At 39.8% G+C, this 15,901-nt stretch overlaps 9 non-coding genes and 2 pseudogenes across 9 annotated transcripts; all 11 read left to right on the forward strand.

Moving 5' to 3' along the window:
- Positions 1-458: 458 nt before the first annotated feature.
- Positions 459-577, forward strand: LOC131358387 (5S ribosomal RNA). Its single transcript, XR_009205388.1, has one exon. It is a non-coding gene; the product is annotated as a 5S ribosomal RNA (ribosomal RNA).
- A 1,289-nt stretch (positions 578-1,866) lies between these two features.
- Positions 1,867-1,985, forward strand: LOC131358389 (5S ribosomal RNA). Its single transcript, XR_009205389.1, has one exon. It is a non-coding gene; the product is annotated as a 5S ribosomal RNA (ribosomal RNA).
- Positions 1,986-3,270: 1,285 nt separating this feature from the next.
- Positions 3,271-3,379, forward strand: LOC131358478 (5S ribosomal RNA; annotated as a pseudogene).
- A 1,415-nt stretch (positions 3,380-4,794) lies between these two features.
- LOC131358390 (5S ribosomal RNA) lies at positions 4,795-4,913 on the forward strand. The gene has a single exon (XR_009205390.1). It is a non-coding gene; the product is annotated as a 5S ribosomal RNA (ribosomal RNA).
- Positions 4,914-6,216: 1,303 nt separating this feature from the next.
- Positions 6,217-6,335, forward strand: LOC131358392 (5S ribosomal RNA). Its single transcript, XR_009205392.1, has one exon. It is a non-coding gene; the product is annotated as a 5S ribosomal RNA (ribosomal RNA).
- Positions 6,336-7,634: 1,299 nt separating this feature from the next.
- Positions 7,635-7,753, forward strand: LOC131358393 (5S ribosomal RNA). The gene has a single exon (XR_009205393.1). It is a non-coding gene; the product is annotated as a 5S ribosomal RNA (ribosomal RNA).
- Positions 7,754-9,046: 1,293 nt separating this feature from the next.
- LOC131358394 (5S ribosomal RNA) lies at positions 9,047-9,165 on the forward strand. Its single transcript, XR_009205394.1, has one exon. It is a non-coding gene; the product is annotated as a 5S ribosomal RNA (ribosomal RNA).
- Positions 9,166-10,442: 1,277 nt separating this feature from the next.
- On the forward strand, positions 10,443-10,561 carry LOC131358395 (5S ribosomal RNA). The gene has a single exon (XR_009205395.1). It is a non-coding gene; the product is annotated as a 5S ribosomal RNA (ribosomal RNA).
- A 1,288-nt stretch (positions 10,562-11,849) lies between these two features.
- LOC131358396 (5S ribosomal RNA) lies at positions 11,850-11,968 on the forward strand. Its single transcript, XR_009205396.1, has one exon. It is a non-coding gene; the product is annotated as a 5S ribosomal RNA (ribosomal RNA).
- Positions 11,969-13,261: 1,293 nt separating this feature from the next.
- On the forward strand, positions 13,262-13,380 carry LOC131358397 (5S ribosomal RNA). The gene has a single exon (XR_009205397.1). It is a non-coding gene; the product is annotated as a 5S ribosomal RNA (ribosomal RNA).
- Positions 13,381-14,669: 1,289 nt separating this feature from the next.
- Positions 14,670-14,778, forward strand: LOC131358479 (5S ribosomal RNA; annotated as a pseudogene).
- Positions 14,779-15,901: the final 1,123 nt, after the last annotated feature.

Raw genomic sequence — 15,901 nt, forward strand, 5'->3', positions numbered from 1 at the left:
TGCGGCATTTAAATTGTTGCTCTGAATTGTTTTTAACGAAGTAATAATTGAAGCAAGAAAAGTTTTTGTGGATGAAGTGGTAATAGCCTGTTCAAAGACACCTTACTTTCTCTCGCAGCAATCTGCTGTGTTATGTCAAGTGTTTTATTGATGTGGCATGAAAAGAAAGCAAGAAGCTAAGATGCAGCGTGCAACGTGCCTGTTTAAATATTTTGTCAAATTAAGCAGAGTAAGATGTCATTAAGTGTTAGTAATCCCAAGAGGTGGAGAGGCGCGTGTGGGTTGCAGGTGGTGAGACAGAAAGTTTGATATGGATGAAGCGGTTGTTCTCTCCACCCAACAGCAAACTGAGACGCGAATGAGTGACTTTAAAATAAATCAAATAAAAAAAGAAAAGAAAAGAAACGGAGTCATCTACATCGTACACTATAAAGAGCCCTTATTGAAACTGTTCTCTCGCTTACGGCCATACCACCCTGAGAACGCCCGATCTCGTCCGATCTCGGAAGCTAAGCAGGGTCGGGCCTGGTTAGTACTTGGATGGGAGACCGCCTGGGAATACCAGGTGCTGTAAGCTTTTTCACCGTCAAAAGTCTCTACTGCAACTTTTCAAACTCAAAAACACCTTCAACTTGCATTCATTTATTACTACACAGAGATCACACACAGAGACACATGTGACAAAATCAACAAGCAATCAATCACCTCGACACAAATTCATGCTCAAATCACTGAATTATCCCTACCTTATTTATTTTCCACTTCATTCATTCATTCATTCATTCATTCATTCATTCATTCATTCATTCATTCAAACAGTCACTCGCATATTCCTTTAAACTACAATTATTATTCTATTTTCTAATTTAGAAACTTTTTTTTACATAAAGTTATTTATTTCGGAGGCTGTATGTTTCTAGAATGGACGGACTTCACGTAGCAGATATCATAGTCACATTTCTTGATGATACCAATCTCGTGATTATTCTTTTATTCGTGTATTTCGTTATTATTTTTAATTATTTTTCTTACTACTGCTACTACTACTACTATGATTCCTGTCCGTAACAGTCGTAGTAGTAGCATTTGCACTTATCACATGAGCGTCTTAGATGCTCCAACAAACAATTGGATGTTGCAGGTTTGTTCAGATTGTGTACAGTGTTCTTTATTTCTAGATATGTTCTGAAGTTTCCAATTCAAGCACTTGTGTAAAATCCCCTTTGATAGACTCGTCTAGCAAATGCCGTAAACGCAGAGAGAGAGAGAGAGAGAGAGAGAGAGCGCACGCACTCACGCGCTCTCTCACTGGCTCGCGTTGGAAGCCGGCCCCTCTCTCCAGTTCAGCTGGTGGCGGTAATGCGTCCAACTCCTGAACAAAGAAGAAGAGAGCAGACATGTGGCTCTTGTAGTTGTTGCGGCATTTAAATTGTTGCTCTGAATTGTTTTTAACGAAGTAATAATTGAAGCAAGAAAAGTATATGTGGATGAAGTGGTAATAGCCTGTTCAAAGACACCTTACTTTCTCTCGCAGCAATCTGCTGTATGTCAAGTGTTTTATTGATGTGGCATGAAAATAAAGCAAGAAGCTAAGATGCAGCGTGCAACGTGCCTGTTTAAATATTTTGTCAAATTAAGCAGAGTAAGATGTCATTAAGTGTTAGTAATCCCAAGAGGTGGAGAGGCGCGTGTGGGTTGCAGGTGGTGAGACAGAAAGTTTGATATGGATGAAGCGGTTGTTCTCTCCACCCAACAGCAAACTGAGACGCGAATGAGTGACTTTAAAATAAATCAAATAAAAAAAGAAAAGAAACGGAGTCATCTACATCGTACACTATAAAGAGCCCTTATTGAAAGTGCTCTCTCGCTTACGGCCATACCACCCTGAGAACGCCCGATCTCGTCCGATCTCGGAAGCTAAGCAGGGTCGGGCCTGGTTAGTACTTGGATGGGAGACCGCCTGGGAATACCAGGTGCTGTAAGCTTTTTCACCGTCAAAAGTCTCTACTGCAACTTTTCAAACTCAAAAACACCTTCAACTTGCATTCATTTATTACTACACAGAGATCACACACAGAGACACATGTGACAAAATCAACAAGCAATCAATCACCTCGACACAAATTCATGCTCAAATCACAGAATTATCCCTACCTTATTTATTTTCCACTTCATTCATTCATTCATTCATTCATTCAAACAATCACTCGCATATTCCATTAAAATACAATTATTATTCTATTTTCTTATGAAGAAACTTTTTTTTACATAAAGTTATTCATTTCGGAGGGTGTATGTTTCTAGAATGGACGGACTTCACGTAGCAGATATCATAGTCACATTTCTTGATGATACCAATCTCGTGATTATTCTTTTATTCGTGTATTTCGTTATTATTTTTAATTATTTTTCTTACTACTGCTACTTCTTCTACTATGATTCCTGTCCGTAACAGTCGTAGTAGTAGCATTTGCACTTATAACATGAGCGTCTTAGATGCTCCAACAAACAATTGGATGTTGCAGGTTTGTTCAGATTGTGTACAGTGTTCTTTATTTCTAGATATGTTCTGAAGTTTCCAATTCAAGCACTTGTGTAAAATCCCCTTTGATAGACTCGTCTAGCAAATGCTGTAAACGCAGAGAGAGAGAGAGAGAGAGAGAGAGAGAGAGAGAGAGCGCGCACGCACTCACGCGCTCTCTCACTCGCTCGCGTTGGAAGCCGGCCCCACTCTCCAGATCAGCTGGTGGCGGTAATGCGTCCAACTCCTGAACAAAGAAGAAGAGAGCAGACATGTGGCTCTTGTAGTTGTTGCGGCATTTAAATTGTTGCTCTGAATTGTTTTTAACGAAGTAATAATTGAAGCAAGAGAAGTATTTGTGGATGAAGTGGTAATAGCCTGTTCAAAGACACCTTACTTTCTCTCGCAGCAATCTTCTGTCTTATGTCAAGTGTTTTTTTGATGTGGCATGAAAATAAAGCAAGAAGCTGAGATGCAGCGTGCAACGTGCCTGTTTAAATATTTTGTCAAATTAAGCAGAGTAAGATGTCATTAAGTGTTAGTAATCCCAAGAGGTGGAGAGGCGCGTGTGGGTTGCAGGTGGTGAGACAGAAAGTTTGATATGGATGAAGCGGTTGTTCTCTCCACCCAACAGCAAACTGAGACGCGAATGAGTGACTTTAAAATAAATAAAATAAAAAAAGAAAAGAAAAGGAACGGAGTCATCTACATCGTACACTATAAAGAGCCCTCATTGAAACTGCTTTCTCGCTAACGGCCATACCACCCTGAGAACGCCCGATCTCGGAAGCTAAGGAGGGTCGGGCCTGGTTAGTACTTGGATGGGAGACCGCCTGGGAATACCCGGTGCTGTAAGCTTTTTCACCGTCAAAAGTCTCTACTGCAACTTTTCAAACTCAAAAACACCTTCAACTTGCATTCATTTATTACTACACAGAGATCACACACAGAGACACATCTGACAAAATCAACAAGCAATCAATCACCTCGACACAAATTCATGCTCAAATCACAGAATTATCCCTACCTTATTCATTTTCCACTTCATTCATTCATTCATTCATTCATTCATTCATTCAAACAATCACTCGCATATTCCTTTAAACTACAATTATTATTCTATTTTCTTATAAAGAAACTTTTTTTTACAGAAAGTTATTTATTTCGGAGGCTGTATGTTTCTAGAATGGACGGACTTCACGTAGCAGATATCATAGTCACTTTTTTTTACATAAAGTTATTTATTTCGGAGGGTGTATGTTTCTAGAATGGACGGACTTCACGTAGCAGATATCATAGTCACATTTCTTGATGATACCAATCTCGTGATTATTCTTTTATTCGTGAATTTCGTTATTATTTTTAATTATTTTTCTTACTACTGCTACTACTACTACTATGATTCCTGTCCGTAACAGTCGTAGTAGTAGCATTTGCACTTATAACATGAGCGTCTTAGATGCTCCAACAAACAATTGGATGTTGCAGGTTTGTTCAGATTGTGTAGTGTTCTTTATTTCTAGATATGTTCTGAAGTTTCCAATTCAAGCACTTGTGTAAAATCCCCTTTGATAGACTCGTCTAGCAAATGCTGTAAACGCAGAGAGAGAGAGAGAGAGAGAGAGAGAGAGAGAGAGAGAGAGAGAGAGAGAGAGAGAGAGAGAGAGAGAGAGACAGAGAGAGCGCACGCACTCACGCGCTCTCTCACTCGCTCGCGTTGGAAGCCGGCCCCACTCTCCAGATCAGCTGGTGGCGGTAATGCGTCCAACTCCTGAACAAAGAAGAAGAGAGCAGACATGTGGCTCTTGTAGTTGTTGCGGCATTTAAATTGTTGCTCTGAATTGTTTTTAACGAAGTAATAATTGAAGCAAGAAAAGTTTTTGTGGATGAAGTGGTAATAGCCTGTTCAAAGACACCTTACTTTCTCTCGCAGCAATCTGCTGTGTTATGTCAAGTGTTTTATTGATGTGGCATGAAAAGAAAGCAAGAAGCTAAGATGCAGCGTGCAACGTGCCTGTTTAAATATTTTGTCAAATTAAGCAGAGTAAGATGTCATTAAGTGTTAGTAATCCCAAGAGGTGGAGAGGCGCGTGTGGGTTGCAGGTGGTGAGACAGAAAGTTTGATATGGATGAAGCGGTTGTTCTCTCCACCCAACAGCAAACTGAGACGCGAATGAGTGACTTTAAAATAAATCAAATAAAAAAAGAAAAGAAAAGAAACGGAGTCATCTACATCGTACACTATAAAGAGCCCTTATTGAAACTGTTCTCTCGCTTACGGCCATACCACCCTGAGAACGCCCGATCTCGTCCGATCTCGGAAGCTAAGCAGGGTCGGGCCTGGTTAGTACTTGGATGGGAGACCGCCTGGGAATACCAGGTGCTGTAAGCTTTTTCACCGTCAAAAGTCTCTACTGCAACTTTTCAAACTCAAAAACACCTTCAACTTGCATTCATTTATTACTACACAGAGATCACACACAGAGACACATGTGACAAAATCAACAAGCAATCAATCACCTCGACACAAATTCATGCTCAAATCACAGAATTATCCCTACCTTATTTATTTTCCACTTCATTCATTCATTCATTCATTCATTCATTCATTCATTCATTCATTCATTCATTTATTCATTCAAACAATCACTCGCATATTCCTTTAAACTACAATTATTATTCTATTTTCTAATTTAGAAACTTTTTTTTACATAAAGTTATTTATTTCGGAGGCTGTATGTTTCTAGAATGGACGGACTTCACGTAGCAGATATCATAGTCACATTTCTTGATGATACCAATCTCGTGATTATTCTTTTATTCGTGTATTTCGTTATTATTTTTAATTATTTTTCTTACTACTGCTACTACTACTACTATGATTCCTGTCCGTAACAGTCGTAGTAGTAGCATTTGCACTTATCACATGAGCGTCTTAGATGCTCCAACAAACAATTGGATGTTGCAGGTTTGTTCAGATTGTGTACAGTGTTCTTTATTTCTAGATATGTTCTGAAGTTTCCAATTCAAGCACTTGTGTAAAATCCCCTTTGATAGACTCGTCTAGCAAATGCCGTAAACGCAGAGAGAGAGAGAGAGAGAGAGAGAGAGAGCGCACGCACTCACGCGCTCTCTCACTGGCTCGCGTTGGAAGCCGGCCCCTCTCTCCAGTTCAGCTGGTGGCGGTAATGCGTCCAACTCCTGAACAAAGAAGAAGAGAGCAGACATGTGGCTCTTGTAGTTGTTGCGGCATTTAAATTGTTGCTCTGAATTGTTTTTAACGAAGTAATAATTGAAGCAAGAAAAGTATATGTGGATGAAGTGGTAATAGCCTGTTCAAAGACACCTTACTTTCTCTCGCAGCAATCTGCTGTATGTCAAGTGTTTTATTGATGTGGCATGAAAATAAAGCAAGAAGCTAAGATGCAGCGTGCAACGTGCCTGTTTAAATATTTTGTCAAATTAAGCAGAGTAAGATGTCATTAAGTGTTAGTAATCCCAAGAGGTGGAGAGGCGCGTGTGGGTTGCAGGTGGTGAGACAGAAAGTTTGATATGGATGAAGCGGTTGTTCTCTCCACCCAACAGCAAACTGAGACGCGAATGAGTGACTTTAAAATAAATCAAATAAAAAAAGAAAAGAAACGGAGTCATCTACATCGTACACTATAAAGAGCCCTTATTGAAAGTGCTCTCTCGCTTACGGCCATACCACCCTGAGAACGCCCGATCTCGTCCGATCTCGGAAGCTAAGCAGGGTCGGGCCTGGTTAGTACTTGGATGGGAGACCGCCTGGGAATACCAGGTGCTGTAAGCTTTTTCACCGTCAAAAGTCTCTACTGCAACTTTTCAAACTCAAAAACACCTTCAACTTGCATTCATTTATTACTACACAGAGATCACACACAGAGACACATGTGACAAAATCAACAAGCAATCAATCACCTCGACACAAATTCATGCTCAAATCACAGAATTATCCCTACCTTATTTATTTTCCACTTCATTCATTCATTCATTCATTCATTCATTCATTCATTCATTCATTCAAACAATCACTCGCATATTCCTTTAAACTACAATTATTATTCTATTTTCTTATGAAGAAACTTTTTTTTACATAAAGTTATTTATTTCGGAGGGTGTATGTTTCTAGAATGGACGGACTTCACGTAGCAGATATCATAGTCACATTTCTTGATGATACCAATCTCGTGATTATTCTTTTATTCGTGTATTTCGTTATTATTTTTAATTATTTTTCTTACTACTGCTACTACTACTACTATGATTCCTGTCCGTAACAGTCGTAGTAGTAGCATTTGCACTTATAACATGAGCGTCTTAGATGCTCCAACAAACAATTGGATGTTGCAGGTTTGTTCAGATTGTGTACAGTGTTCTTTATTTCTAGATATGTTCTGAAGTTTCCAATTCAAGCACTTGTGTAAAATCCCCTTTGATAGACTCGTCTAGCAAATGCTGTAAACGCAGAGAGAGAGAGAGAGAGAGAGAGAGAGAGAGAGAGAGAGAGCGCACGCACTCACGCGCTCTCTCACTCGCTCGCGTTGGAAGCCGGCCCCTCTCTCCAGTTCAGCTGGTGGCGGTAATGCGTCCAACTCCTGAACAAAGAAGAAGAGAGCAGACATGTGGCTCTTGTAGTTGTTGCGGCATTTAAATTGTTGCTCTGAATTGTTTTTAACGAAGTAATAATTGAAGCAAGAAAAGTATATGTGGATGAAGTGGTAATAGCCTGTTCAAAGACACCTTACTTTCTCTCGCAGCAATCTGCTGTATGTCAAGTGTTTTATTGATGTGGCATGAAAATAAAGCAAGAAGCTAAGATGCAGCGTGCAACGTGCCTGTTTAAATATTTTGTCAAATTAAGCAGAGTAAGATGTCATTAAGTGTTAGTAATCCCAAGAGGTGGAGAGGCGCGTGTGGGTTGCAGGTGGTGAGACAGAAAGTTTGATATGGATGAAGCGGTTGTTCTCTCCACCCAACAGCAAACTGAGACGCGAATGAGTGACTTTAAAATAAATCAAATAAAAAAAGAAAAGAAACGGAGTCATCTACATCGTACACTATAAAGAGCCCTTATTGAAAGTGCTCTCTCGCTTACGGCCATACCACCCTGAGAACGCCCGATCTCGTCCGATCTCGGAAGCTAAGCAGGGTCGGGCCTGGTTAGTACTTGGATGGGAGACCGCCTGGGAATACCAGGTGCTGTAAGCTTTTTCACCGTCAAAAGTCTCTACTGCAACTTTTCAAACTCAAAAACACCTTCAACTTGCATTCATTTATTACTACACAGAGATCACACACAGAGACACATGTGACAAAATCAACAAGCAATCAATCACCTCGACACAAATTCATGCTCAAATCACAGAATTATCCCTACCTTATTTATTTTGCACTTCATTCATTCATTCATTCATTCATTCATTCATTCATTCATTCATTCATTCAAACAATCACTCGCATATTCCTTTAAACTACAATTATTATTCTATTTTCTTATTAAGAAACTTTTTTTTACATAAAGTTATTTATTTCGGAGGGTGTATGTTTCTAGAATGGACGGACTTCACGTAGCAGATATCATAGTCACATTTCTTGATGATACCAATCTCGTGATTATTCTTTTATTCGTGTATTTCGTTATTATTTTTAATTATTTTTCTTACTACTGCTACTACTACTACTATGATTCCTGTCCGTAACAGTCGTAGTAGTAGCATTTGCACTTATAACATGAGCGTCTTAGATGCTCCAACAAACAATTGGATGTTGCAGGTTTGTTCAGATTGTGTACAGTGTTCTTTATTTCTAGATATGTTCTGAAGTTTCCAATTCAAGCACTTGTGTAAAATCCCCTTTGATAGACTCGTCTAGCAAATGCTGTAAACGCAGAGAGAGAGAGAGAGAGAGAGAGAGAGAGAGCGCACGCACTCACGCGCTCTCTCACTCGCTCGCGTTGGAAGCCGGCCCCTCTCTCCAGTTCAGCTGGTGGCGGTAATGCGTCCAACTCCTGAACAAAGAAGAAGAGAGCAGACATGTGGCTCTTGTAGTTGTTGCGGCATTTAAATTGTTGCTCTGAATTGTTTTTAACGAAGTAATAATTGAAGCAAGAAAAGTATATGTGGATGAAGTGGTAATAGCCTGTTCAAAGACACCTTACTTTCTCTCGCAGCAATCTGCTGTATGTCAAGTGTTTTATTGATGTGGCATGAAAATAAAGCAAGAAGCTAAGATGCAGCGTGCAACGTGCCTGTTTAAATATTTTGTCAAATTAAGCAGAGTAAGATGTCATTAAGTGTTAGTAATCCCAAGAGGTGGAGAGGCGCGTGTGGGTTGCAGGTGGTGAGACAGAAAGTTTGATATGGATGAAGCGGTTGTTCTCTCCACCCAACAGCAAACTGAGACGCGAATGAGTGACTTTAAAATAAATCAAATAAAAAAAGAAAAGAAACGGAGTCATCTACATCGTACACTATAAAGAGACCTTATTGAAACTGCTTTCTCGCTTACGGCCATACCACCCTGAGAACGCCCGATCTCGTCCGATCTCGGAAGCTAAGCAGGGTCGGGCCTGGTTAGTACTTGGATGGGAGACCGCCTGGGAATACCAGGTGCTGTAAGCTTTTTCACCGTCAAAAGTCTCTACTGCAACTTTTCAAACTCAAAAACACCTTCAACTTGCATTCATTTATTACTACACAGAGATCACACACAGAGACACATGTGACAAAATCAACAAGCAATCAATCACCTCGACACAAATTCATGCTCAAATCACAGAATTATCCCTACCTTATTTATTTTCCACTTCATTCATTCATTCATTCATTCATTCATTCATTCATTCAAACAATCACTCGCATATTCCTTTAAACTACAATTATTATTCTATTTTCTAATTTAGAAACTTTTTTTTACATAAAGTTATTTATTTCGGAGGGTGTATGTTTCTAGAATGGACGGACTTCACGTAGCAGATATCATAGTCACATTTCTTGATGATACCAATCTCGTGATTATTCTTTTATTCGTGTATTTCGTTATTATTTTTAATTATTTTTCTTACTACTGCTACTACTACTACTATGATTCCTGTCCGTAACAGTCGTAGTAGTAGCATTTGCACTTATAACATGAGCGTCTTAGATGCTCCAACAAACAATTGGATGTTGCAGGTTTGTTCAGATTGTGTACAGTGTTCTTTATTTCTAGATATGTTCTGAAGTTTCCAATTCAAGCACTTGTGTAAAATCCCCTTTGATAGACTCGTCTAGCAAATGCTGTAAACGCAGAGAGAGAGAGAGAGAGAGAGAGAGAGCGCACGCACTCACGCGCTCTCTCACTCGCTCGCGTTGGAAGCCGGCCCCTCTCTCCAGTTCAGCTGGTGGCGGTAATGCGTCCAACTCCTGAACAAAGAAGAAGAGAGCAGACATGTGGCTCTTGTAGTTGTTGCGGCATTTAAATTGTTGCTCTGAATTGTTTTTAACGAAGTAATAATTGAAGCAAGAAAAGTATATGTGGATGAAGTGGTAATAGCCTGTTCAAAGACACCTTACTTTCTCTCGCAGCAATCTGCTGTATGTCAAGTGTTTTATTGATGTGGCATGAAAATAAAGCAAGAAGCTAAGATGCAGCGTGCAACGTGCCTGTTTAAATATTTTGTCAAATTAAGCAGAGTAAGATGTCATTAAGTGTTAGTAATCCCAAGAGGTGGAGAGGCGCGTGTGGGTTGCAGGTGGTGAGACAGAAAGTTTGATATGGATGAAGCGGTTGTTCTCTCCACCCAACAGCAAACTGAGACGCGAATGAGTGACTTTAAAATAAATCAAATAAAAAAAGAAAAGAAACGGAGTCATCTACATCGTACACTATAAAGAGCCCTTATTGAAAGTGCTCTCTCGCTTACGGCCATACCACCCTGAGAACGCCCGATCTCGTCCGATCTCGGAAGCTAAGCAGGGTCGGGCCTGGTTAGTACTTGGATGGGAGACCGCCTGGGAATACCAGGTGCTGTAAGCTTTTTCACCGTCAAAAGTCTCTACTGCAACTTTTCAAACTCAAAAACACCTTCAACTTGCATTCATTTATTACTACACAGAGATCACACACAGAGACACATGTGACAAAATCAACAAGCAATCAATCACCTCGACACAAATTCATGCTCAAATCACAGAATTATCCCTACCTTATTTATTTTCCACTTCATTCATTCATTCATTCATTCATTCATTCATTCATTCATTCATTCAAACAGTCACTCGCATATTCCTTTAAACTACAATTATTATTCTATTTTCTTATGAAGAAACTTTTTTTTACATAAAGTTATTTATTTCGGAGGGTGTATGTTTCTAGAATGGACGGACTTCACGTAGCAGATATCATAGTCACATTTCTTGATGATACCAATCTCGTGATTATTCTTTTATTCGTGTATTTCGTTATTATTTTTAATTATTTTTCTTACTACTGCTACTACTACTACTATGATTCCTGTCCGTAACAGTCGTAGTAGTAGCATTTGCACTTATAACATGAGCGTCTTAGATGCTCCAACAAACAATTGGATGTTGCAGGTTTGTTCAGATTGTGTACAGTGTTCTTTATTTCTAGATATGTTCTGAAGTTTCCAATTCAAGCACTTGTGTAAAATCCCCTTTGATAGACTCGTCTAGCAAATGCTGTAAACGCAGAGAGAGAGAGAGAGAGAGAGAGAGAGCGCACGCACTCACGCGCTCTCTCACTCGCTCGCGTTGGAAGCCGGCCCCACTCTCCAGTTCAGCTGGTGGCGGTAATGCGTCCAACTCCTGAACAAAGAAGAAGAGAGCAGACATGTGGCTCTTGTAGTTGTTGCGGCATTTAAATTGTTGCTCTGAATTGTTTTTAACGAAGTAATAATTGAAGCAAGAAAAGTATTTGTGGATGAAGTGGTAATAGCCTGTTCAAAGACACCTTACTTTCTCTCGCAGCAATCTTCTGTCTTATGTCAAGTGTTTTATTGATGTGGCATGAAAATAAAGCAAGAAGCTGAGATGCAGCGTGCAACGTGCCTGTTTAAATATTTTGTCAAATTAAGCAGAGTAAGATGTCATTAAGTGTTAGTAATCCCAAGAGGTGGAGAGGCGCGTGTGGGTTGCAGGTGGTGAGACAGAAAGTTTGATATGGATGAAGCGGTTGTTCTCTCCACCCAACAGCAAACTGAGACGCGAATGAGTGACTTTAAAATAAATCAAATAAAAAAAGAAAAGAAACGGAGTCATCTACATCGTACACTATAAAGAGCCCTTATTGAAAGTGCTCTCTCGCTTACGGCCATACCACCCTGAGAACGCCCGATCTCGTCCGATCTCGGAAGCTAAGCAGGGTCGGGCCTGGTTAGTACTTGGATGGGAGACCGCCTGGGAATACCAGGTGCTGTAAGCTTTTTCACCGTCAAAAGTCTCTACTGCAACTTTTCAAACTCAAAAACACCTTCAACTTGCATTCATTTATTACTACACAGAGATCACACACAGAGACACATGTGACAAAATCAACAAGCAATCAATCACCTCGACACAAATTCATGCTCAAATCACAGAATTATCCCTACCTTATTTATTTTGCACTTCATTCATTCATTCATTCATTCATTCATTCATTCATTCATTCATTCAAACAGTCACTCGCATATTCCTTTAAACTACAATTATTATTCTATTTTCTAATTTAGAAACTTTTTTTTACATAAAGTTATTTATTTCGGAGGGTGTATGTTTCTAGAATGGACGGACTTCACGTAGCAGATATCATAGTCACATTTCTTGATGATACCAATCTCGTGATTATTCTTTTATTCGTGTATTTCGTTATTATTTTTAATTATTTTTCTTACTACTGCTACTACTACTACTATGATTCCTGTCCGTAACAGTCGTAGTAGTAGCATTTGCACTTATAACATGAGCGTCTTAGATGCTCCAACAAACAATTGGATGTTGCAGGTTTGTTCAGATTGTGTACAGTGTTCTTTATTTCTAGATATGTTCTGAAGTTTCCAATTCAAGCACTTGTGTAAAATCCCCTTTGATAGACTCGTCTAGCAAATGCTGTAAACGCAGAGAGAGAGAGAGAGAGAGAGAGAGAGAGAGAGAGCGCACGCACTCACGCGCTCTCTCACTCGCTCGCGTTGGAAGCCGGCCCCTCTCTCCAGTTCAGCTGGTGGCGGTAATGCGTCCAACTCCTGAACAAAGAAGAAGAGAGCAGACATGTGGCTCTTGTAGTTGTTGCGGCATTTAAATTGTTGCTCTGAATTGTTTTTAACGAAGTAATAATTGAAGCAAGAAAAGTATATGTGGATGAAGTGGTAATAGCCTGTTCAAAGACACCTTACTTTCTCTCGCAGCAATCTGCTGTATGTCAAGTGTTTTATTGATGTGGCATGAAAATAAAGCAAGAAGCTAAGATGCAGCGTGCAACGTGCCTGTTTAAATATTTTGTCAAATTAAGCAGAGTAAGATGTCATTAAGTGTTAGTAATCCCAAGAGGTGGAGAGGCGCGTGTGGGTTGCAGGTGGTGAGACAGAAAGTTTGATATGGATGAAGCGGTTGTTCTCTCCACCCAACAGCAAACTGAGACGCGAATGAGTGACTTTAAAATAAATCAAATAAAAAAAGAAAAGAAACGGAGTCATCTACATCGTACACTATAAAGAGCCCTTATTGAAAGTGCTCTCTCGCTTACGGCCATACCACCCTGAGAACGCCCGATCTCGTCCGATCTCGGAAGCTAAGCAGGGTCGGGCCTGGTTAGTACTTGGATGGGAGACCGCCTGGGAATACCAGGTGCTGTAAGCTTTTTCACCGTCAAAAGTCTCTACTGCAACTTTTCAAACTCAAAAACACCTTCAACTTGCATTCATTTATTACTACACAGAGATCACACACAGAGACACATGTGACAAAATCAACAAGCAATCAATCACCTCGACACAAATTCATGCTCAAATCACAGAATTATCCCTACCTTATTTATTTTCCACTTCATTCATTCATTCATTCATTCATTCATTCATTCATTCAAACAATCACTCGCATATTCCATTAAAATACAATTATTATTCTATTTTCTTATGAAGAAACTTTTTTTTACATAAAGTTATTCATTTCGGAGGGTGTATGTTTCTAGAATGGACGGACTTCACGTAGCAGATATCATAGTCACATTTCTTGATGATACCAATCTCGTGATTATTCTTTTATTCGTGTATTTCGTTATTATTTTTAATTATTTTTCTTACTACTGCTACTTCTTCTACTATGATTCCTGTCCGTAACAGTCGTAGTAGTAGCATTTGCACTTATAACATGAGCGTCTTAGATGCTCCAACAAACAATTGGATGTTGCAGGTTTGTTCAGATTGTGTACAGTGTTCTTTATTTCTAGATATGTTCTGAAGTTTCCAATTCAAGCACTTGTGTAAAATCCCCTTTGATAGACTCGTCTAGCAAATGCTGTAAACGCAGAGAGAGAGAGAGAGAGAGAGAGAGAGAGCGCGCACGCACTCACGCGCTCTCTCACTCGCTCGCGTTGGAAGCCGGCCCCACTCTCCAGATCAGCTGGTGGCGGTAATGCGTCCAACTCCTGAACAAAGAAGAAGAGAGCAGACATGTGGCTCTTGTAGTTGTTGCGGCATTTAAATTGTTGCTCTGAATTGTTTTTAACGAAGTAATAATTGAAGCAAGAGAAGTATTTGTGGATGAAGTGGTAATAGCCTGTTCAAAGACACCTTACTTTCTCTCGCAGCAATCTTCTGTCTTATGTCAAGTGTTTTTTTGATGTGGCATGAAAATAAAGCAAGAAGCTGAGATGCAGCGTGCAACGTGCCTGTTTAAATATTTTGTCAAATTAAGCAGAGTAAGATGTCATTAAGTGTTAGTAATCCCAAGAGGTGGAGAGGCGCGTGTGGGTTGCAGGTGGTGAGACAGAAAGTTTGATATGGATGAAGCGGTTGTTCTCTCCACCCAACAGCAAACTGAGACGCGAATGAGTGACTTTAAAATAAATAAAATAAAAAAAGAAAAGAAAAGGAACGGAGTCATCTACATCGTACACTATAAAGAGCCCTCATTGAAACTGCTTTCTCGCTAACGGCCATACCACCCTGAGAACGCCCGATCTCGGAAGCTAAGGAGGGTCGGGCCTGGTTAGTACTTGGATGGGAGACCGCCTGGGAATACCCGGTGCTGTAAGCTTTTTCACCGTCAAAAGTCTCTACTGCAACTTTTCAAACTCAAAAACACCTTCAACTTGCATTCATTTATTACTACACAGAGATCACACACAGAGACACATCTGACAAAATCAACAAGCAATCAATCACCTCGACACAAATTCATGCTCAAATCACAGAATTATCCCTACCTTATTCATTTTCCACTTCATTCATTCATTCATTCATTCATTCATTCATTCAAACAATCACTCGCATATTCCTTTAAACTACAATTATTATTCTATTTTCTTATAAAGAAACTTTTTTTTACAGAAAGTTATTTATTTCGGAGGCTGTATGTTTCTAGAATGGACGGACTTCACGTAGCAGATATCATAGTCACTTTTTTTTACATAAAGTTATTTATTTCGGAGGGTGTATGTTTCTAGAATGGACGGACTTCACGTAGCAGATATCATAGTCACATTTCTTGATGATACCAATCTCGTGATTATTCTTTTATTCGTGAATTTCGTTATTATTTTTAATTATTTTTCTTACTACTGCTACTACTACTACTATGATTCCTGTCCGTAACAGTCGTAGTAGTAGCATTTGCACTTATAACATGAGCGTCTTAGATGCTCCAACAAACAATTGGATGTTGCAGGTTTGTTCAGATTGTGTAGTGTTCTTTATTTCTAGATATGTTCTGAAGTTTCCAATTCAAGCACTTGTGTAAAATCCCCTTTGATAGACTCGTCTAGCAAATGCTGTAAACGCAGAGAGAGAGAGAGAGAGAGAGAGAGAGAGAGAGAGAGAGAGAGACAGAGAGAGCGCACGCACTCACGCGCTCTCTCACTCGCTCGCGTTGGAAGCCGGCCCCACTCTCCAGATCAGCTGGTGGCGGTAATGCGTCCAACTCCTGAACAAAGAAGAAGAGAGCAGACATGTGGCTCTTGTAGTTGTTGCGGCATTTAAATTGTTGCTCTGAATTGTTTTTAACGAAGTAATAATTGAAGCAAGAAAAGTTTTTGTGGATGAAGTGGTAATAGCCTGTTCAAAGACACCTTACTTTCTCTCGCAGCAATCTGCTGTGTTATGTCAAGTGTTTTATTGATGTGGCATGAAAAGAAAGCAAGAAGCTAAGATGCAGCGTGCAA

Source organism: Hemibagrus wyckioides, linkage group LG08 (genome assembly GCF_019097595.1).
Source record: "Hemibagrus wyckioides isolate EC202008001 linkage group LG08, SWU_Hwy_1.0, whole genome shotgun sequence".
Classification (NCBI taxonomy): Eukaryota; Metazoa; Chordata; class Actinopteri; order Siluriformes; family Bagridae; genus Hemibagrus; species Hemibagrus wyckioides.